This window comes from Poecilia latipinna, unplaced genomic scaffold, assembly GCF_001443285.1.
Source record: "Poecilia latipinna isolate Pla-1442-1.1 unplaced genomic scaffold, P_latipinna-1.0 Scaffold1584, whole genome shotgun sequence".
NCBI classification, from domain to species: domain Eukaryota; kingdom Metazoa; phylum Chordata; class Actinopteri; order Cyprinodontiformes; family Poeciliidae; genus Poecilia; species Poecilia latipinna.
The window spans coordinates 5972-29799 of NW_015114200.1; the positions used below are offsets into that span (position 1 = coordinate 5972).

General features: G+C 37.6%; 1 protein-coding gene and 1 long non-coding RNA gene across 3 annotated transcripts in view; both read left to right on the forward strand.

Moving 5' to 3' along the window:
* LOC106963817 (uncharacterized) lies at positions 1 to 23609 on the forward strand. Its single transcript, XR_001428264.1, has 3 exons — positions 1 to 447; positions 625 to 666; positions 23491 to 23609. It is a non-coding gene; the product is annotated as an uncharacterized LOC106963817 (long non-coding RNA).
* Positions 1 to 23828, forward strand: part of spock1 (SPARC (osteonectin), cwcv and kazal like domains proteoglycan 1) — a 116282-nt gene that overhangs the window by 5889 nt on the left and 86565 nt on the right. The gene's annotated exons all lie outside the window — the stretch shown is intronic.

Below are 23828 nucleotides of genomic sequence, written 5' to 3' on the forward strand. Positions count from 1 at the left end.
TTTAAATTGTCTTATCAGCACACCGGTTTTTCTATTTCTTTTTTTGTTTGTTTGTTTTTCAGAAATATGTCTGAGTTTTTCATAAATGGGGAAGAAGAAAAGAACATCAGAACAAAAATAGTCCAAATGTGCAGGTACCTATAATTATTGGAACAGGAGTCATGCAATACACATTTGGTTAACATAGAAAAACAAAGATAAAGGCGTACAACTAATCAGGTCACAAAGTCAGTGAGAAAAGAAAAAAGCTGGATGCACCAACAACTCTTCAGTCACATCACTCACTGAATAATCGTTGTCCTTCATGTAGATAATGAAACAACCCCATACTTAATGGAAAAGATCATGTCTGATTTTGAGAATAGCAGAGGTTTTTTTTTCAGGGTTAAGCAAGAAGTTAGTTCCTCAAACCCTTCTGTGATACAGGGTTTATCCATAAATTCCCAGGTAAGTGCAATTATCCTATTTACTCTTTTAATTTGGTTTCACTTTGAGTAAAATCCTAGAAAGAAGACCCTGCGATCAAGTTCCAGTCTAATTAGAAGAACCTTGTGTATGGATATTCTGTATTACCAAAAATAATGAAACGAAGTGGCCTAATAAACCCCTCCACATCTGTTGCAGGTTTCTTGAATGTCTTGATTGAATTTGCTTCACTTTTCTGAGGTAATGTCTACTCTCATCTACCGTTGTAATAGCTTAGGGCTTGTATTACCTGTTTTTGACTAATCTGGTTTATATGCTGTTCTCCAGGGACAAATTTTCCTAAAGGTCTGCTTTCCGTGCATTTTGTTCAGAAATAGAAGAATCAGAAGAGTTGTCTCATCAAATTGTAACATTCTGAAATGCCTTTTCTAAAAGGATTTTTTTGTAAGGATTAATAACTTGTTTTATTATTATTATTATTGGCAACTTTATATTTAATCTATATCTTTTAAAGCAGCATATTTCTGATTCATAGACTTGCTACAGATTTTTTTATTAGCTTTTGCTGAGCTAGCAAAAAATATAACCGTTGTTTAGCCGTAAGTTAAAGCTAAAACAACTGTGTGTTTCAGTAAACTACAAACACCCCTAATCTTTTCTTCTATTTATACCTTTGTCCCACATTTGCCTAATCTCCCGTCCTTGTTTATGAAAACAATATGTCATTTTGCTCGTTCTACAGTTCCCATTTTAATTTTCCAGGCGCTTTTATGTTAATACAGAATAGCTGCGGAAAATCCAGTCACATTTGTATGCGGCGCCGACTTCATCTTCGCTTCTGTTTCAGACAGGGTCAACTTTGTTGTGAGCCTGCAGCTTCTCTGTGCTGTTTGGCTGCATCAAAGTGTTCTGGTCAGGAGAGAAAATATCTGAATATGCACAGTACAGCTGGAGCAGCAGGGAAGAAATGGCAAAAATAAACAAAAGAAAACTCAAGCAGCCAATCAAAATTTAGTGACAGAGTTCAGGCCACAGAGAATAAGAATAACCGGGCTGATTTACATAAAGTAGAGGCAGTAACATACACAGTACCGGCACACTGTACACAGACATGCTGCTGTTCTCTGTCACAAATATCATTTCTGTAGCTTTGTGAAACAAACAGTATTTGTCAGTAGTGTACCAGAATAAACACCTTCCTGATTAGAGTTTAGATTAGACACTTTAGCTGCCTTCTACACTGATTTATCTATTTTATTTTTTTTTAAGAGGCAAGTTAAGACAATGAAGGATTCGTGGTTAAAGCTCATTAAATGACAAATGTTTTGAAGTACCCCCATTAAAATAATTTCCCTCCATTGTTTATCTTTGTAATCTGAAAAAAAAATGGGTTAAGAGTTGGACATTTTGCCTGGAAGGGCTCTCCACACACTTTACATCCATGAACAACTATTTATGACTATTTTATGTCCACCAGTTTTTGTCTTTTAGTTCAAAAATAATAGTGGAGAATAATACACAACATTTAACCAGTATTGCATGCTCTACATTAGTTTAGGCCTATTTGTGATTGTACCGCACTCAAGTCATATTTCAGTGTACATATGAATGCGACTGTCTCTGCATTTCTCTATAAAAGAGATATTGTCCAAATTTAGCCTCGAAATGCTGCTCGTACACAAGTTCACTAGGTCAAGAAAGCTACTATTACATTTTGACAATGCATCACCTGAGACATGCACAGCTTTCTGTTGTTTAGCCATTTACTTTTTGCTTTGACATTGGTTGATAATTTGACTTGTAAAATAATGTATCATCTTCAAAATTAACTGTCTGCAGACAAAGCTCACAGAAAACATTGTGCTGCTTCATGAACTTACTGTTTCTGTTTTAAACATTGTAACACATTGATAAATAACGTTACAGAAACTCTCTATATAGCTCTGTCTCCTGTCTGTGGATATGCTGGCACAGCCAGCACAGATACATGGGGGGGCTGCAGCAACTAGCACAGTTTCACTGTGAAAATTGTTGTATGCAGCAAACACTGAGGGGAAAGCACAAAAGACAGATAAAAAAAATGATAGCAGAAGTTGCAGCCATATAGCTCATTCAAAGACAGTAATCCACCAGCAACAGTTCACTTTAGTCAGTAACTTTGACACCAATCATTTAAAAAGAAATTTTGATTGGTGTGGGAATGTAATACTTGTACCTGGACAGAGAAATCCCTGCTTGCACCTTTTAAACCACGTTTAGGCCCCTGTATGCATCGTATGTGGATATTTTAACAGCATTTTTATGCTGTTTGCCATGGGACGCAGTGTAGTCTTTCCAACAAAAATATTGCTCAGTGTTTGGACACAGCACTATTATTTGATTTATATTTAACAGAAGTAACAAAGAATGTTAATGTTTCTTGTAAGATTTGTCCAAACACTGATCTCCTTTTACCAAAACAAACTGCCGTCGTCACCGTTTTGGCAGCTTCGCTGTTTTTGTCAAGATGCAGAAAATTAGTTTTAACACTTCTAAATCCACTGTTTGTTTTTGTCTTCAAAGGATTTGCCTTTCCTTTCCCTCCCTCTCTTACTTTCGCTGTTTTCAGACTGAAATCCCGTTTGCCCCGCTGCGTGCCTCCGAGGCTGCAGAAAGGCACTAAATCATACTTGCGCAGGACACGGGATGCCTGCAAAGCACCAGATTGTCAATTCATTAGTTGATGAACCTGGTGACGTGTAGAAAAAAATTGCTCAAATAATAGCGCGGGTGTTGAGTATTAGAGCGGCCTGTCTCGACTCACTCTCACAGTGGGAATTAAATGTTGTCATCGTTTATCAGCAGCACTTTGAGATGACAGCCTCTTCAGAGCTGCCAGTCAAAACACCAGCATCGGCTCACTGATCACTTAGGAGGATTCGTGTTAGCAGGTGTTGTTCTGCGGTGGAAGCACCTGACATTTTATTTTTACTTCCAACTTGCTCCGGTTGCTTAATATGTGCATTCGTGCCCCCACCTTTTCATTTCATTCATGGAGGAAAAAGGTTTTGCTGAGCATGCATGTTCTCTTTTAGCGCTCTTCGGCCTCGCTGTGCACACATTCACACCTGGAAGCGCGCCTCCCCTCTCCCCCTGTGCATCCAAAATAAATTGCTGTCCTCAGTGTGTCTTTGTCTTTGCCCTGGTGTGCTACGTGCAGAGATTGGCTTTGTTGTTCAGTCATTGTTATTCAGTAGGGATGGGGGAAGGGCAGGGTGTGGCTCAGCCTCCCCATCTGGATCCACCCCCTCCCACAACTTTTAGACGCCCGTGTAAAGCCTCCTTTCAGCGAATCTCCGCACCAAACATGCATCATTTATGCCTGTTTGGCTCGCCACTCTTTTTAAAACATTGTGCCATCTCCCCTTTTTCTCCTGTCACTGTTCTAATTCGAGATGAAATATTTTGCTCCAAGAGCTAATTTTATTTTATTTTTTTCAAAAAATCCTGCTGAAAAAAAAAAATCCATCATTACAGCGGTGATTGCATTTTAAAGTGTGTAGAAACATCCACATCTTCACTTGCTGACTTGTTTCTTTGCATATTGATGCATAAGCACAACCAGGCTTTCATTTACTCCCAACGTCTTGGAGAGATTGATCACTGAATGCACAGGGAGAGGTAACCCAGACTGGAGTTTCAATATAATTTGTTAGTATTTGAGAAACCAGTTACAAAAAGGTAGCAGAGGACAATTTGGACACGGGGAAGATAAAGGTCGCTGCCCCTTTATAACTGAGACAAATAGGTTGTCTGGTAGAGTATTTGTGAGTGTGTGTGCATGTGAGTTGGGAGTTTACAACAGAGAGGAAGGGAAAAAGCAGGATCACTGCTGGCAAAACAGGAACTGTGCAAGAGGAAGATGAAGACGAACTTTAACATGAAGCCCATCAGCGCTATGAGCAGAGCAGATGTACAGTCACAAGGCCGAAGAGATGCGAGAATTGCGTCATCAGTACAACACGTCGACGTGTGTTTTCTCTCTTGACTTTGTCATGACAGCTTCTCCAAGTTTTATTCTTGCTCTGTAGGAATCGCCTTTCTGTCAGCCCTCTGGATTGCTGATATGAAGCTCTCCTGCGAAGCTGCAAAGTCTTTTGAAGAGATGCTGTCGGATATGTTGCTTAGCAAGACAGTGAAGCCACCGTGGGTTCCGTGTTTTGAGATCTCGCTCCAAGTGATAAAGAGGGAGACAAATAAAAACACATTGCTGTTGTTTTTGCGCTGCACAAGCAGAGCTAATGTTCATAATGAATCAGGGTTCATTTTACACCCTTCATCCTCCGTGTACTCACTTCTTTAAGCTGTTTGAGTTTGCCAGATGAAAATGATCAACACTGATAATTAAAATGACCCTTTTTTCATTGTTATTGTTTAAACCAGGATCTGTCTTTGCTGATTTCTGTGTTTGTTGAATGTAACTTTTAGATAAAGCTTCAAAAGATTTTGTAATCCAGAAGAATGAACCCTGATATACACTGATGCTTAGTTTGCTTACACCAATGTATGTCAAAACTTGCATTATTATAAGGTGATGGGCATGAGCAATGTTATTTATATTGAAGTGGGAATTAAAAAAATAAAAAATAGGCAAAGAAATGTACATGATCGTACCGCAGTGAAAAAAAAAAAATACTTGTACAGCATTTTTAGACACCTGATTGACTCAAATAATTTTAGTAATAAAGGATCTTTCACAGGCTACAATGATGACTAGATATAAAGTATCAGTAAAGAAGCATTAAAGAATAATACAGTCTCTGCAGGCCAATTATGCAGTAGACTGGGCATTTAAGAGCAGCTTAGGTATGATAATTAAAGAGGGAAGTAAAATAAAATAAATCGAAGGCGTGAAAATCATATTTGTTAATATTTGTTCAACCTATTTGTTATTCAGTCTGCATTTTCAGCTCTGACGAGTGATTTATTTCAAAATCGTATTTTTCTTTTTCTTTGCACCCTGCTTCATATTTTTGACTGCATGTCATTTCTGGTTAAAATCTATAGCATAGTAATGACGGGGAGACGTCTCCTTGTTACTGCAGTGGGACTATAAAACTGCTGTATTTTCATTCTTCACACTTCAGCGGCATGCTGGTTTTTATGGGGGAGGGTGTGTGTGTGTGTGTGTTCATGAATCAAAGTAATGAGCTGATTTACACCTCTTCGTAATCTCCAAATGAAGAAAATTATACATAATTCCACGTATAAACCATCCGTAGTTTTCCTCTATCATTTTGTTTTTCTGTAATGCTAACAATGGTGTAGTCTTATGTTATGATTCATGTCCTGATATATATATTTTTTTCATCTGTGGATTTTGGTGAGTGCTTTTTTGTCATTGATATTGATGAAGCTGCCACCCCTGCTGTGTGCTGGATCAAGCATTTGATTAGACTGTGTAGTTTTTTTCCGTCTTGGTTTGGCAGCCTCTACGTCTCCGTGTACTGTATCAGGGTGTAATTCGTCTTCCTCTAATGTGTTTTATTGGCTGAATCCATGAGTAGAGATGAGCCATAGCATTCGTATTTGTCTGTTTCCTATCAAGGGCATTGTTTTCAGGGTGTCAGTACTGCTTTGTTCAGAGCATAAAGTCTTTTTGCTTTGATTCATTGACTGCTTAATATCTGTTTGATGTGTTTCACAGCTTGTACGACTCCAGTTGTTGTTTGGAACCGTAGTAGTACAAAACCATCTCGATGGTTTTCGATCCTTCGAGAGTTTTTGTTATTTAACGAGGATTCTGAAGTACCATCAATTCTTCCCTTTGCTCACCACATGGAGATTGTGCAGCTAAATTACAAACATCTTCTTCTACGCCACAAAATCATCCACTTGATTTTGAAAAGTCATATGTTAAAATCATCAGTTCTCAGTAGTAATAGTTCTTAGTAGTGTTGGTGTGATGCGGCAGGGAGGCTTTTCTCAGCAAGAGTCCATTACGGTTTAAATTGCTCACAGGGGCTCATTGTGTCCAGAATTTTAACGTCAACTTTGCTTATAATCACTTGAATGAAACGACTGACAAGAAACACAAATTTCTTGTTCCAAATACAGTAAAATAAAATATTCATTTTATTTTACAATTGTTCTTAGTGTTAAAGGTTGCTCAGCAACTCATGGGAAGTCAGATTAGCATAATCTGAGGATGGAGTAAAGTTGGTTCTTCTCTGGTCTGTCATGGTGAAAGAGTTGAACCGTCGCACGTTATGAGGCTGTCCACCAGATAATACTTGAAAGAGCAAGATTTCAGAAATGGTTTTAGACTCAAGTTTGAAATCTTGAGCCTGCAAGAAGTCGCAAAATCAAAGACTAATAATATGAAAACACATATGACTTGACTTAGATTTAAAGTGTTGAACTTTAGGGTCATTAATATTGCTTTTCTTATGTAAAAAGTTCTGATAGAAGACTCTTTGCATCTACTTATTCTCCTCTAAAAAGCCTCCTCTAAAGGAGAATATGTAGATGCAAACAGTCTTCTATCAGAACTTTTTGCATAAGAAAAGCGAACTTGGTATTTTAAGAAACTATTTATTTTAGCTTCATCTTCATAATAATGGCCATATGAAGATTTCTCACACAGAATGCTTCATTAAATGACTTTGTGTCATTCCAGAACAAAATAAGAATAACCTGTCTTAAACATCTAAAAGACCCAGCAGAGGTGGACCAAAGTCGAACACAGTCACGTGGTTTCGGAGAGTTTGTTTTAGTACAGATCTTTCACGGTTCACAAGTCGTACTTTGGCCATCATGGTTTTTCCCCATATGTGATTTACAACAGCATAGAAAACGCAGCAGAGAACAATGAGTATTACGAGTTCACAAATTTGGAGGAGAAAATAATTTTTCACGTCAAAACAAAACAAAAAATGCAAGACGTTTGTGAAACGTTTGCCTGCTGTATCGAACCAGAACTGAGCAGAGAGAGTTTAATATGTCAGTAGATATTTTCCTCACAGTCTCAAACAATTGCTCCTCAAAATCTGCCCTGCCTGAAAAACCGGTGTTCTGACTATCTATGCTGCCTGACGATCTGTCCTACGTTGCACAGTTGGTCAGAACACCGACTCATGGAAGTTGAGCAGCACATAAATAAACACACCCATGACATTCAGACCAATCACACAAGAAAGTTTGCATGGAGAGAGGGGGCGAAATGTTTCCCAGGGCTGTTGTGACGAGATGGGAAGGACAACATGAGGCTGAGAAGAAAATTACGTGATAATGAGAATTTACTTTGGCAGTTCGGCTCAACCACGCAGGGACCTTTTGCTGTGTTGCTGTTAAACTTGCGTCATTGCAAACAAAGATCCTTTCAGCTAATTGAAATAAAAGCACTTCATATTCTATTCATTCAGAAATCCAACATCCAATCTCATTTACTTACTAATCTGTGTCTTGTACATTATATTGTAATTTACAAACCTATTACTATTGAAAAGTCCATCTATTTAATAAATTAATTTATAAACGAAAACATGTTATATTGATTAATAACAGACAAATTGAAGTCTATTTTTTTTGTTGATTATTATTTTCCACTTAGAATATTACATTGGATGAATAAATAAAAAATGGGCTTAAAAACATGTTAATCTGCTTAAAGGTTTTTCTTCACGATACTTCAAATCTGTAAATTGAGCCCAATTGGGACACGCATTCTAATTTCTAACTTCACTAGGTTTTGGGTCCTCTTAAAAAAAAAAAGTTTCTGTGTGGATGAAGGGCAAAAACGGTATAAAACTTTTAAGTTTTAGAAAAAGAAATTCTTGTCTGGGCAGAGGCATAGGCTTGGGGATAAATGACTTATTAATGTCTGTGTATGTAATTTCAGCTGAAATTAGCTTCCTCCATAAGGTGGCGAGGCTCTGCCTTAGAGATTAAGAATACAGTTCTTTCATCTGACGGAAGCTCAGCGAAGAGTTGTTGCTCCTCTGCTCTAATTGCAGTCGGTTGAGGTTGTCTGCATTTGATTAGAATGCATCCCTTCGTAGGTTTTCTGGGCATGTCTGACTGAGAGGCGATCCAAGGACAGCCCCGGATCCCACAGGAAGGAGTCCTGACCTGGGAACACCTTTGAATCCTCCAAAATAAGATGGAGGAGATCACTAGGGCAACTCCTTGACCTTTTGGCCCCGGCTGAGTGGATGGGAGGGTGGGGAATGTGCCTGCAGCCAGAGTTTATCCTTAACCAACTTCAATTTGCACGAGGGCTGTTGTAAAATAATATTTTAGTAATCGAGTACTCTATAGAATATTCTTACGATTATCCGAGGAATCGGATCTCTCTCTCTCTCAGCGCCATTCCTACCGTTCGCTCCAGATCCGTGACAACCCGATTCCAACGTCAGAAAAGCTGCTATAGTCCAACAATCGCACAGCAAAGTTCAACAATCCTTATTTCTCCCCCAAAACCTAACAAAACGCCGCACAATGCAACACCAAGCTGCTAACACTTCACAACAACTCATAGGTGGAAGTAAGCGCGCTGCCCACCACAAATAATCATCCGGCCGCAACACGGTGCACTACATAATGAAACACAATTTAACGAAGCTTCGAGGTGGATAGATTTTCCTTGAGGAATTTTAATAATCGAGGCACTGCAATCATTCGAGGAATCGTTTCAGCCCTAATTTGCACAGTCAAAAAATGAGCACGGTTTCTGTATTTTGCTCTGTGCCACATTGCTATAAACGGTGTTTGACTGTCAACCCAACACTTTGCAGTGCAGGACATTAAGCCATAAGGTCACAGAGCTCTGTCCAACTATTTGTTTATTGGGACTAAGTAAATTTTCTGCTGTTTGCCAATTATTTCTGTTGTACCAGTACCGTGAACAAGGAAGCCCACCACGAATGCTTCGAACAACACATTCGAGCTTGTAATAGTTGGCTGACGTAATGCAGGACTGCTTGAGAACTAGATCTTGCTATTGCAGAATAAGACATGAAGACTTTGTATGAGTGGAAAGTGGGTTTCTTATTTCTAATTCCTTCCGTGTCCTCCAGTATGTTGTCACCACCCTCTGGACCAACATTTTTCTCTTCCCAGAACTGCATAATGAGCTGTACAGTATCTTATGATTTATATACAAGCGCCACACTGAGACTGATTGTCTAGCTCAACGTGTTTCCTGTAATCATGGCCATTAGTTAGTTAGTTAGTTAGCTAAAATGAAGGCAGTCAGTCAGAGAATACATTGTTTGGCTACATAATTTTGGAGGCAAGCTGTTTAAGTATGAAATGGGAGAGGACATGTTGGTAAAGTGGGCAGTCCTGCACCTATCACATTTTAAAATTGCCTTTCCAACCCAAGTGTCACAATGTAGGATGAATCAGACTCTGTTTCTGTTTTTTTTTTTTCACACCTCCTCAGGGTCACCATCACTCCTCTACTGTACTCTTGTTCTCTCCTATAGCTATCATGTTTATGGCCCCTAAAACCATGTCAGATTGAATTGGTCATTATCTCATTTTTCCCCCTCGAGGGCACGGATAGGGTTGCTGTTTGTGTGTGTGTGAGTGAGTGAGTGCGTATGCGATTTTGACAATTGTCTTGTCTGCTTCAATAATTCACAAGGTCTCTGCTTTTACACCTCATGCAATGCTTGGGGGGGGGAAGTGAGAGACGTCGTGAAGGGAAGAGCTGTGGATGGGAGGGACTGTGTGACACTGTAATGTGGTAGAAGTGCAGCTTGTAGCTTTTAGTGCTTTTTTCATATTCTTTACTGGAGCACTTTGTAGTCTGCAGAAAAAAACAACCTGTTTTTTTTTTAAGACATTTTTTACACAACATATAAAACAGCTATCTCAACACGTACCTTTTATGTAGGTGATGAGGCTTTTATCAACACCTGGAAAAAAAAAGAAGCTAAATTCACTGCTTACGCTTACAGTAAATATCCCACTCTCGCAGTTATGAATTAATTTCTAATCCTGTTTTTCAGAACATCGAATACACAGTTTCTGAAGCCTCAAAGTGATAAGTGGGTTGATTTGAAAATGTGTAATGTGGGTCACTTGCCTTTTGCTGCAGTTTGAAAAATCTGGAAAAAGTTTTCACAAGGGTTTTAGGGCAGCAGTGGCTGAAGAGGTGAATTGCAGGTTAGAGGTGGATTGCTGGTTGGAGCCACCAATCCGTCCCTCTTTTCACTCTGCTGTTGTGTCCTTCAGTAGGACTCCAGCTCTTAAAGGCTGGATGTGAAGATCCCTGATTTAAAACAACTCATTCACCCATGAATTTCCTGCACCTGTTTTGCCCTTGCAGTGTCACAGGGGATGTCTACACAAGGCTGACCATACCCATGTATACACTCATGCCTAAAGGAGGTTTAGAGTGGCTTACATGAACATTTATGGGCTGTGGAATGAAATCGGTGTACCCAGAGAGAATCCAATGCACGGAGAGAACATGCAAACTCCACACAGGAAGGATTTAAACTCAGCTATGCAGCCCTAAAACACCTTAACTTGTTTCAGCCAAAATTCATGTGGCATCATTTCTTGGAGTTTTGCGATAATACAGCTTGATCAACATAGAACAATAAAATATTGACTCCACCACACTGTTTACATAGAATGCCAATCATTTCCATAATCAGGCATTAGCATTTGTTCATTATTTCTGTATTCTCACATGACGTGTTCAAAAATAGTAAAATATACAGCATTGACAAGAGCAAAAATATTTTTGCTGTCTACTTGTAATGTATACGTTGAGTTTGAAATATTCTAAATACTTCGGTCTTGTTAAACTGCTTATACAAGGTTCTCTAACTCTCTGTCCACAAGTGTTTTTTTTCTGATGAACTCTGAGAAAACACCACATCAAAATATGAATTTCTCTCCACTACACCAAGGGGAAGAAACTAAACTAAACCTTAAAGTGAGAACCAATGTGGCAGATATGTTTTTGTTTTTAACAGTGAAAGCAATTTACTCATCATTTTTTTGATCTGATACAGGTTGATGAGAAAGGAAAAACAATTGTACTTAAATTGTTTTATGTTATTAAGGCTCATTTCACACAGGAAACAAAATGAAAACATTGCAGTAGTATGGTCAGGAAACTTTGTTTCTGAAGCCAGTTGGATGAATCTTGTTCAGACCAGCAATATTTATTCTGAACTTTATGTGAACTCATCCAGTGGTTGTCAGATTAACTAGAAATGTACTATTACTCATAGAGCTAACTTAACTGGAAATAAGTTTTTTTTTTCTCTCTCCTTATTCAAGGGAGCAGATAAGAAATTTGTCTTCCAGTTTTTTGCAGCTGCTGTATGTGACTTACAACTAAAATCCGGGAATTATATTTCAGCACCCTGGTCAGCACCACACTGTTTTCAGCCTGTGTGTTGGCGTGATTCTGGTGTCGAGTGTGGTGTCGAGTTGTTCTATGCTGCGAGCTGCGTGTCGAAACAGACGGGAAAAAAAAAAAAGTTCAAGTGGATAAAAATATTTTGATGATCTGCATTACATTGGCACTTTTAGTGAAGTTCTCATTTTTCTTTGCTGAATCTGGTTCTGTTCTCCCTGGCACTATCTGACTACTCTCTCCAATCATGTCAGAGCGTTGTCAGTGAAACAGCTGGCTGGACGTCCTGTTTCAGGCTGACTTTCAAACCAAGAGAGACACTACCAATCAGATTTAGGCCAGATGGTGTTTTTTTTATTTTTTATCCCTCATATGTTATTTTATTAATTTATTTACTGTACATTTCTTTTCAAAATGGAGAGTTGAAGGAGAAACCAAAATTTAAATGTCATGTGGTGATGTAAATGTAGCTAAGAGTGTAGTTGTTATGGAGGGCAGCTGGCTGGGCAAAGGACACTGCTCTTTTTTTTCTATTTTTATGGGTTTTTTTTTTTTATTTTTGCAGTGGACCATGGTTACATAAAATGGAATAATAAAACAGCCCCAGTAGGCTGGTGGATTTAACAGCCATTCATTTGAAATATATAATTTCGTCTCTAACCCTGACATTAGACAAAATTGTAATGCACTGCTTTTCAAAAATATTAACATCCTTTACTCTAATACAAAGTACTAGAGTAAAGTACTTGAAATAGCTCCAAACTTTAGCAAGTTTGTTTAAATTTGTACTGATTTGTTCCAGAACAGTTCAAGCTCGGTAAAATTGGAGTGTACCTGTAAGCAGAAATACTCAATCAAACTTTCTAAGGATGCATTGAAGTACTAATATTGATATCAGATATTAATATTGCTGATATGCCAAATAATTACTGGTACTATATATAATGTCTCCATGCACTTTCAACACTGTAAATGTGACCACTCCATCTAATTTGCTTTTCTGCTTTAAACACCCCATAATCCCTCACTACATCACTGCCACATGACTGGACAAATGCCATTTGTATGCATACACATACACAAACGGCAACGAGATGGATGTAATAATGGGTCGTTATTATTGGCCCAGTTTTATTGATCAGACTCGTACCGATATGTTAAACAAATGTAAAAAAATATTGGCGGATGTCACTGTAGATGCTGATATAATGAGATCATTCTACACATATATATTTTCATGTAAAGCACTACATTCTAGCACTGGTTACATTTTTATGCAAGGTTATGGCTCTACTGAAAGGTAAATGTCTGGCCCAGTTCTAACTATTTGCAGGCTTTTTTAAAATATTGGCCTGTCTTTAGCTCTGACCATCAACCTTGTCCCTGATAAATAATGGCATTCCCATGACATAATCCAGCTGCTGCACTATTTTATGGTAGAGATGTTGTTAGGGTATTCAATCTCTACCACATGTAGCGTTTGTGTGTAGGGCACAAAGTAAAATTTTTATTTCATCTGATGAGGCCTGGATGGGCATCTCTTAAGGAGCGAGTAGTATTCTGCATGGTTTATACATGTCCTTGCTCCAACGCAGCTGAATTAATGACTGAATTGTCGCCACAGTATGAAATCAATTTCTCCAGAGGCTTGCTAATAAGCCAGTCATTTCATTCAAATGTTTTTAACCAAGGAAACATCAAAAACACACTCGACACCAACTCTCGGGAATTGAAGCTACCCTTGGACAGTGGCACCTTGTTACATCTGTTTGCTTTATTCCCTTCATAGCAAACTGTAGGTAAGCTATATAAAAGAAATGGCTCCAAAATGTTGACACTCTTCCATAAAGAGCAGAATACTGTTAGTTATGCTGTCCATTCTCTCAGCTCCTTCAAGGTTTACCACAGGCAGCTTACTTGCATCTTTGTAGATGACATTGCGTTGGTTGGTTTGAAGTTCTGCCTCACTGTTCTCAGTTGAACAGCGCTCTTTTGAAAATGTACAAGGTGGGAATACTCTTGCATGCTCTAACACAGCTTTAAACTTCACCACCACCTTACTTGTGAGTTGTCAGTTTTAATGATTGCTTTTAATGATGCTATTTATTCACTAATGTTCAGAAAGAAACTTCTGAAGCCTTCTCAGTACAGCGATGTGTTTGAATTACACATAGATGTGCTGTATTTTCTAATTGGATGACTTCTGACGGAAATGGGTACGATTGGATTTTATTGAAGGTAAAATAAAAAAGACGGCACTTTCTCAGATTCTTATTTGGAAAATTAAATGTGTGATTTATTTATCTTTTCTACCTCACAATTATGCCCTGCTTTACGTTGGTCTGTCACAAAGGGGGAGAAAAAAAATCTAATTAAATACATTGATGTTTGTTGAAAAGGTCAAGGGATATAAATATGCTATAAAGAAATGTTATACATTTTCAGAGCTTCAACTAAATAATTTAAACTATGCTAGCTAATAACAGTAATTTTTTGTGCTATTTTTCAGATAAAATGTATTGCAAAAAGAAGGCAATCATTCATGGATTTGTTACCACACCGCCAAAGTTAGTTAGGCTAAAGCACTACATCAGATTTGACTTGTATATGCATTTCAAATTGTATAGTTTGTATATATTTTTTCTTCAATTTAAGACGTTAAATTGAAATGTTTGTTCAAAAATGTGCATCAGGAGGATAAATGAGACCATTAGTCTATTTTTCATCTATTTTTTAATCCATCTGCTCTTCCGTCTGTTAGAAAAGGGCAAATAAATTAACAGACTGAATTTTGTTAAACTTGTTGTGGAGTTGCAGTGTGGGCAACCAACGGAGTCATTAAGATTTGGCATCAAATTTTTTCCTATTTGTTAAAAAGGCAAAAAAAACAAAAAAAAAAAACACCACCACTACTCATGTTTAAAAAAGGATCATGTTCTTGCCATAACACACTATAATGATATAATGACCATATGATAATTTTATATGGTCACTAGATCACAGTCATACAAAGAAAATCTTTAAAACATTGTAGAGCTTCTGATTAGTCATGATTACAGTGATAAGGATCATGCTTGACTAAATTTGACATCTGCTTACTGCTGCTAGATAATTGGTGTTACATTTCCATAGTGCATAATTGTAAATGATGGTAATTGTGGGGTGTCTTGCAACATAGCAAAACTGTATACTGTGTTTTTGAGCTGGCTTAAGTGCATACAAAAAATATTAAAATGATTTTAGATATATTAGGTCCTCTGTAGAAGAAAAAAAATCATTCTCGATGAATCACTTTCTTTTTTTCTTTGAAAAATGTCAAACTAAGGACAAGACAATGTGAGTGAGGGGACTAAATCAATACCCTTGAGACAGAGGTTTATTTGCACATATATTAGGTCTGGTCCATCTTGTATATTAGATTTTTAATTTTGGGGAGTTTCTTGGTCAAATACAGGCAAAATAAAAATCAACTGAAATTTCAACTTCAGTATACAAGACTGGGTGTATTCACACCTGAGACAGTTGGTCCATATTAAACAGATCAAAGTTTATTCCCCGTGTTGCTTCAGACCATTTGTGCAGGTGTGAACACACTCAGTTGAAATCTGGTACAGACCGAACATCCAGACTGAGACCCACTTTCTGAAGTAGATTCGGTCCGCTTCCAAATGAACCCTGGTTTCTTTAACTTCAGGTGTGAACACAGACTGACCTCCATCCAAACCCAATTACAGTAAGTATTGAACTTGTATCTGGACTTCACAAGCCACCCTTACAGGGCATCATAATAAAAGTGAGCCCTTTGGTGTTGCTAATGCTACTATGTTCTGATGGTGAGACATACATAATCAGCTGTTTTCTGCATAGCGATGCTGATGCCAGTATGTTGTGGGTCAGAGCGACTCGTCTCATTCAGCTTGCAGAACGCATTTGGTGACGCTGCTCCAAAATCAGATGTTCATATGGATTGAATGAGCTGCTGTTGACATTCAAATGCTATTGCTGTTGCAAAGACAGAACAAATGTGCACAACAGAAATGAATCTAGCACTTCTGTGCTCTATCCAGTCTTCATCATTGCTGCCCGGTGGGACCAATGATTGTCACCTTTGTCGCTTTGTTTACACATTATATTCCCTTCCAAAATGCAAATGCGTGTGGCAGCAAACCGCCTCAAGCAAACAAAAAAATAATAATTCTACATTTGGTTCGGACTAAACAAGCGGACCAAAGGACTTTCTATGTGTTCATATGCATCCGCAATAAATACAACCTTTTTCACCAGATAGTGGCTTTTGCTGTATGGAAATTTAGTTTCACCATTTTTTCACTGCAATGTCCAAGTATAAAATGTCCCTTTCATCCACATGTTACAAGAAAGTGATAGAAATATACATAAAAGCAGCAACCGTGATCTAGTTCTCACCCAATGCAGTAACAATTTCTGACGGGGTCGAATGCTTATTTGAAATGAAAGCTACACAGTCCAGCGAAGCATGCTTTCTGATGACTGGAGGTCCACCCACCTAATAACAAAAAGAATGATGGATTCACATTTTGGTTTTTTCCCCTTTCACTCCGTCACTCCTCAGTTCATCTCTTATCCTTGTGTCACAGTGGGGATGCATGCACATTTTGTATGTGTTGACACCAGCAGTCCGAGGGATGGAGAGCCGGCAGAAGTGACGGGAAGAATAATGAGGCCAAATGGCCAGTCATGTGTTAGGATGAGTCAGGAAAGATTGATTATGTGGGTGTCACACTTCAGTTGATGACGCACACACACACACACACGCACACACACACACACACACAAAAGAGAGTCGGAGAGAGTGTTTGTGGAAGAAAATGTATGCATGTATATGCATGTTGGACAGTGACACAAGAACTGTTTGACACCTTTAATTAAACTTTGCTGACGCAGCCTCTGGGCTGCAGTTTCAGTTTAATAAGCCACAAACCCTGCAGCCCACCTGGGATAAACCTTGTCTCTTTAAGCAGCCCTGCCTTTTCTGTCTGTGCTTGTGTGTGTGTTTGTGGGTGTCTGCGAGTGTGTATTCCTAACCTTGAAGAACAAAAGCCTTTGGCTCATTCCTATCGACCCTGTCATGGATTTTTGATAATAAAATGTGCTGGGATGTTGCTGATCAACACTGTGAGCTCATTTTATCTGGAAGTGACAGATGAAACTCATCCATTCCTTCTAATACTAGCAGACATGGTGTCACTGTGAAAGACACTTTTTTTTTGTGTCCTGTTTCAATTATGGGATTTATTTAGTCAGAGCCCTTAAATTAGACTGCATTAGAAGCTGAATAATAGACTGTTAGGCCAAATCATGATCTCAACTTGGCTTGTCACAGATAGTGTAATCTATTTATGCCATGAGTTAGAAGAAGATACGAGTTCGTAGTCCAAGTTATTAATTTCTCATATTACATATTGCCAAAAAGCTTTGCAGAAACAAGGGTGAATCTAATTTTGCTCTTTGCCTCTACGGCTTAGCAATGCCTCATCTTTTGCCTATTAAAACATGCAATAGAGAGGGAAGGAGAAGAGCTACATGTCCCTACAAACTAATGGCATCATAGGAAAGGTTGTCAAATGAGTTGGAGTTGAATGGAAAAAAAAAAAAAAAACCTTAAAGTAATAACTTACTATGCTCTTGTCTGCTGCAAAGGCATCGCATGCAAAAGCATCAAATGCCTATGAAGATCAGAGTTTCAGGCTTAGACTTGGATTGCAGAAACAAAGACTTCTGACTTGACTTGTTCTCTAAATACTCCATATCTGACTCAGACTTGTTGTATGGAACTCAAGTCTCATGAACAAAGCCACACACAAGCAACTATATCAAGAATGCGCTGCATGCACGTTCTTCTGTAAAAGGGCACACTTGGTTTATCAGTCAGAAATGCCATCAGCTACTAATGACTTATGACTTCCTGTTTATGTTGGCAGTAATTTCAAAACTTTGATATGAATGTCTCTTTAACTGCGCTCAACATTTAATGACTTCAAGTTGTTCAATGTCTCAGTAAATCAGAGCAATATGAATTCAGGTATCAACAGGTTTTAAGTGTATAATTAGAAGGACGCTAATTCTTTACGAAACTGGTGTTGATTAATCAATTTTCAAGATAATTTGTAGCGTCTCCTAACAATTTAACTATTATTGTGAGTATTATTGTCTTCCAATGTGAAAGTTGTTCTAAGGACAATCAGTGAAGGAATTTAATTTGTAACCTTCAGCAATGTGGTGATATAGATGGTATCCATTTAATATTAATTTAATCAGTAGAGATTGTTAGTCTCAAATTCCTGTAATGTCAAGTTTGTTTATGTTGTATGAGTCTCTCATAATAGGAATTATAATCAACATTTAAAGGACTGTCACATTTTATATGAGAACGTTGCATCCAAAATCCATTGCAGCTTTAAATTCTAGACCTGGGCAACGCTTGAAATTCAAAGATACGATAATATCAGGAAAACAATTTACTCAAAGTACATATGCAGGTCTTTTTATTTTGGACTTTTACAAGGACCGAGGGTTTTCTTTTAGTAAACATTGCCACGATAAAAAAAAAACGTTCTACCCGCCTTTCGTTGGTATAACAAAAGGCCTTATTTTCTGATGCTTTTGTTGCATCTAATACCGCTGTCTGTATCAATTTGTATTGTGTATGCAGACTTGTTTTGCGGTTGAAACATTAATATAAGGCCTCTGCTATTGGAGAGATTGGCAGAAACAAACAAGCTTATATCCGTCACAGGCTGCATAGAGAATTTTATTGAGTGGACCGAATAATATCGGCAACAAAATATTCTCTGCTTGCTCATGTGTGACATATCTATTTATCATGTAGTATTAGGAATAGAGCAATTTAAGAAGCAGGCAGCTAGTATGGTTAAAAGTATTTTGTTTAGGATGTAAGAGATGTGTTTTTACAAGCTACCAGAAAGTATACTTTTAGTGGTATCGTTAACATTCCTAAAGTACATTAATGCACTTAAACACTGTAAATTACTTGGCTTTCTTATACGCTTCTGCACACCCGCACACGGCCTCAAATGAGAAAGTTTACGACCCTTTAGTTGTGGTGTGGTGTAACTCTCTAATACTGCCGCCTGTCATTGTGAGAGCTCTGACATTTAGGTGGAAAAAGTCAACACAAACACTGACTTTTTTTCTGACTGAGTGGGTGAGAGTTTCTGTGAATCACTTCATCTGGAAGTACTTTATGCCATTGAATGTGACAGATTTGAATGTGCAAGTGTATTTGTGTGTGTGTTCGTGTTAGGACAACATCCGCCTTAGTAAATTCTGTCTGTTCTCATGTTTTTAGTTGGTTCTTTTTGTGACCGAACAAGACCTGCATTGCCTCCATGTGAGGTTGTTCTTTAAGGACACCAGTTTGTTGTGACTGTAACACATAGTAAATAAGATGAATTCTATGGATGCATGGATCTGCCACCTCTGCCAAAGAAAAATATGTGGGGCGGCGTTTAGGACAGAAACCATTTACTCTGGAGTGTGTGTGTGTAGGACTGTATCTTCAGCAGTGTATGCATGGTGTTAGTGGTGTGTGTGTGTGTGTGTGGGAGGAACATTTCCTGTCATTCCTTAACTGCGCACCATAAAAATACATCTATTTAATGGTGTAATGTAAAAACTTTATAGCATTTTTCATGTTTGAATAATGAAACATTTTGTGCTAACAATATCATTTACACATTCGGTCAACAAATTGTCACTATTGGTACAATATGAGTAATAAAAAAAAAAAAATGTTACAGCATGATAAACATGTATATTGAAGCAACATTATATTATGTTGTCCAAACATGAACTGTAGATTGTGTTAACATGCCGATATGTTGTACAAACATGAACAAGTGATTGTTGGAGCAAAAAAGTTTTTATGTTCTAAAATGATGTATTTCTCTTTTTCTTTTCCTGGAGTGGCAGCTCAATGCTTTTGTAGGATTTCCTATGTTGAATACTTTCTTCTTCTGTCTGGCATAATAAGTGACTGGTTGACTGGATGATTGAAGGTTTATTTTAACTTTTTTGTTGGAGTTGCATTGTCCCATTGTACCGCAGAGATGCTCAACATGCTGAAGAATGACAAAATGCTCGCTCCTGTTTATAAAAAACTCATGTCCTAATATATAGTTTAGTGATGCACCAATAAACTGGAGAAAGACCTTACTGGAAACTGCTAATTTGTCCTTGATCAGCTATGAAGGCACTGAAAATCCTTCTTTTTTTTTTCTCCCTTAAGCCATAAATGCATCAATACCAAAAACTCCCATAATTTTTTGGTTTATCAACTAAGAACATGATGCTCTTGTTGAATTTATTTTTCAACCAGATTAAAAATAGGAGTGTTTGCATTATTCATTACATGCATGAGTATCTGTAATTCTTCATTTATTACAAAGTACAGTCATGTCTATCAAGAAACCTTCAATGCATTTTGCTCCTTTTTGTGCTTTGTGTGCATAACATATTATTGAAAAACGGAAATTGGTTTATTTGTGGTTTGAGACATTTTCCTAAAGGCTTCACCTGCACCAGGCATATCTCTTTGCTCAATTTTTACTTTAAATGCTTATTATATTGGGCAACCTTTTAATGTGTGTGTGTGTGTGTGTGTGTGTGTGTGTGTGTGTGTGTGTGTGTGTACAGTAACTTCATTGTATATTTTTGTTTGCATTTGGTTGTGATCTGAAAACCGCACAGCACATCAGTTTTTAACCTATGTAATTTATTTTTTTCCTTTTTTCATGTCTTACCCAACCCCTCTTTACCATGGTGCTATAAAAGGTAAGTCTTTGTACTTTATTTCTTTGTTGGATGCACTGTTGACTGGAATGTGTATTTGCTGACAAAGAGGGAAATCTTTGCTAAGGTCTTGAAAGCTCTAGAAATGTTGCATGGTGGAGCTGCAAAAAAAAAAAAAAAAAAAGCTAGGTTCCTGCCTTTGTGAAACTGTGTTGTTGTGCATGTTGACTAGTTTGCGGTTACATTAATTGTGACTAGAGGGATTTGCGCTATGCTGTTGCCAACATGGCTTGTTGACTTTGTGCGGTTGTGCATCATGTGTCTTAGGAAGAGCAGCCTTAGTTACCACAACACAGGCCTCCGGGCTCATGTGTGACAGCAAAGACTCAGCTCCTCTCCTCTGCTCTCCCCAGAGCTTCCTTGTACAATTTCATTTCAGTGCAGCTTAATATCACCATAAATGGCAAAAGAAAAGTCCTGTCTTTAATCTTAGTTCAAACAGGCAAAACAAGCTGACAGAAGGACATAGGTGATGATGTACTCCACAAACACCACACCATGTGAATGCACAAAGTGTGATAACCCTGAGATGGGTGTCATGATCTCACTGACGGTGTTTATCCGCCTACTGACAACTATCTCTCTTCAAGTGCACTTCAAGATCTTCCATGCAAGGAATACAAAAGCAGCATAATTTGCACAGCAACAACAGAAGAGATGAAATATCAACAATTATATGTGCAAGTAATCTTTCAGTTGGGCGAGAACTGAGTGGCTGCTGACCTCGCCAGTGTCTCCTGTAAAAAAAAGACGTTAGAGAAAATGTCCACTCATTAGATTTCAAAGTTTGGCTTTTAAGCTCCAAGAGTTAAATTCTGACCAGTGTGTTTGTAAAGACAAATGTGCTCCTGAATCTAAGAGTGCTCATGAACAATTTAATCATCATCATGTAAAATCTAATCTAAAAAAAAATTGTGATTTCTATTTTAGTGACTGATACAGTGGCTTAGATGTAGTAGTGTGCAAGAAATGTTCCAAAAATGAACTTACAATTCAGTTCAATGGTGACTTAAGCACTTGCAAACTCAAGTGCTCTTTGTTTTAACTAGATGTGCTGTCATTGGATTCTACTAATACACTTCAACGAATTACTGCAGTTTGAATAGAAAAAAACGGTTGAGTGTGTCAAAACATAACTTGTTGCTAAAGGAATTCAAGTCAGCATCAATCTTTTTCTATTTGGGTGTTATCACAAAGGACAGAACTTTGAATGAATAGTTGCTGTTAGAAATGCGTCTTCTATATGCTAAAGGACGACACCTGTCTCTGGAAAAGAACTGACAGAAAATAGGTTACACTATGGATTAGGCAATTATGAAATGAGATGGAATTAAACTCCAATGAAACATGAACACTAGAGTAGCCGGGACATAAACATGACTTTCTATGATTAATACCTATGCCCAAGACAGTTTTCTTGTTATTGTTGTTTGGTATCCACATTTTGTTATAGAGAAAAGCAGTAGATGTATTGGAAAAGACGAGGATGACCTTTTAAAAGTAAGAGAAACCTGAAAAATATTTTGTAATGAGATACAGTTTAGAGCTCCCTCCCCCCCAGCCCCCATCTTTTAATATATACAATTGTGTCTGAGATGTTATAAAATCAGCTTGAAATCAGAAACGGTTCAAAAGCAATAGTTTTGATTAAGGCAAAACTGAATAAAGAATTTATTTTTTTTGTGATTTTTTTTTCAACATCTATTAAAACCCAAAACTACTGTATGTTGAACAAAACTTAGTGTTGATTTGTAAAATATCTATTTTTTTTAAAATGTTACCTCCTCACCTTTATAATAGCCTGTTAAAACAGGCCAAGCATAGTTAAGTTGTGTTGCAGTCTGTTGTCACCTACTTGGGGTAGATTTAGGGTTTCTTATTTCAAAAAGCAATTTTAAGTAACATGTTTAATAAACCAGCTTCCTAAAACAGCATCACGATTTGAAGGCTTCTTTAACGAAACAGATGTTAATCTGAGAGCATGACATGGCACGTCCAGAAATGGCAGCTGATCAGTCAGTCAAGTTTATTTGAATAGCACATTTTGGCAACAAGGCACTTCAAAGTGTTCCACATCATAAAAACACACACAAAGTCATAGAACACAGTCAACAATTGAAACATTACATTTTCAAGTGTAGTTGTTGCATATTGAAATTATTATTCATGTTTTACTTATCATGGTCCAAAAGCATCTCTACGCAAGTGGGCTTTTAGTCTAGATTTTAAACAGCTAAAGATTTCCAGCTGTTAGTAAATGAAGGTTAGTAGTAGCAGTGCATTTTCTCTAGAATAATGTGTTTTAGTAGCTCAATAATATTACTAACAACCAACATGGTCCAATATGCTACCAATAATTATGTGTAAATGATGTCCAAACCTAAGAGAGCTCATTATTATAGGACTTGACCTGACCAATGATTAAATGAGGAGGGCCTTGAGCAGCTGTTGGGCAGCGAAAGCAAAAGGCTCATATGGCTCATAATGTTGAATCAAAAGCCTCCATCATATTTGCACTGGATTATGTGTATTTGTGCTCTGCCTCTCCCCTTACCGATTTGTTTGTTCAGTTTTCAGGCCAGCTGAACAGCAGAGTGTCATGTTTGTACCTTAGTAGAAATCGTAAATGCTTAACACACATAAAGCAAAAGACTTTGCATAATAATTGCTTCTGAGGATGCTGACTTTTAAATAGACTGTTTGTTTTTCTTCCTTTCTACTAGATTTCTATAGACTGGATTTTTTTTTCGATCGTTTTTGCCATAAAATTAATATGCGGATGAAAGCACCTTTTGAGTTTTTTAATTAGCCTATGTTTGATGTTTCATCAGTTTATTTTTGTGTTGTTTTAGGTGGGCGTCATGCAGATTGAAACCACTTCAGACTATATTCTCTTTGTAGAAGTCTAATCCTCCCACAATGAGTTGATCTTTTCAGTGATAATAAAGGGAATTTAGAGGATGTTGTGCAATTCTGGCTAATTTTGTATTCTTCCTGATAATTTGGGATCTGATGTTTTGCAATGGCCCCTGTTTGGTCTACTTTTGAAATGTTATACTTTATATCACCTGATTTCAGTGTATTTTTTCAATACATAGCATTTTATTCTTATTCCTTTCAAAACTCATGCTAAAGTTGTATGAAATCTCATTGTTAGATCTGGATATATCAGAAAAAGAAATTCAACAAT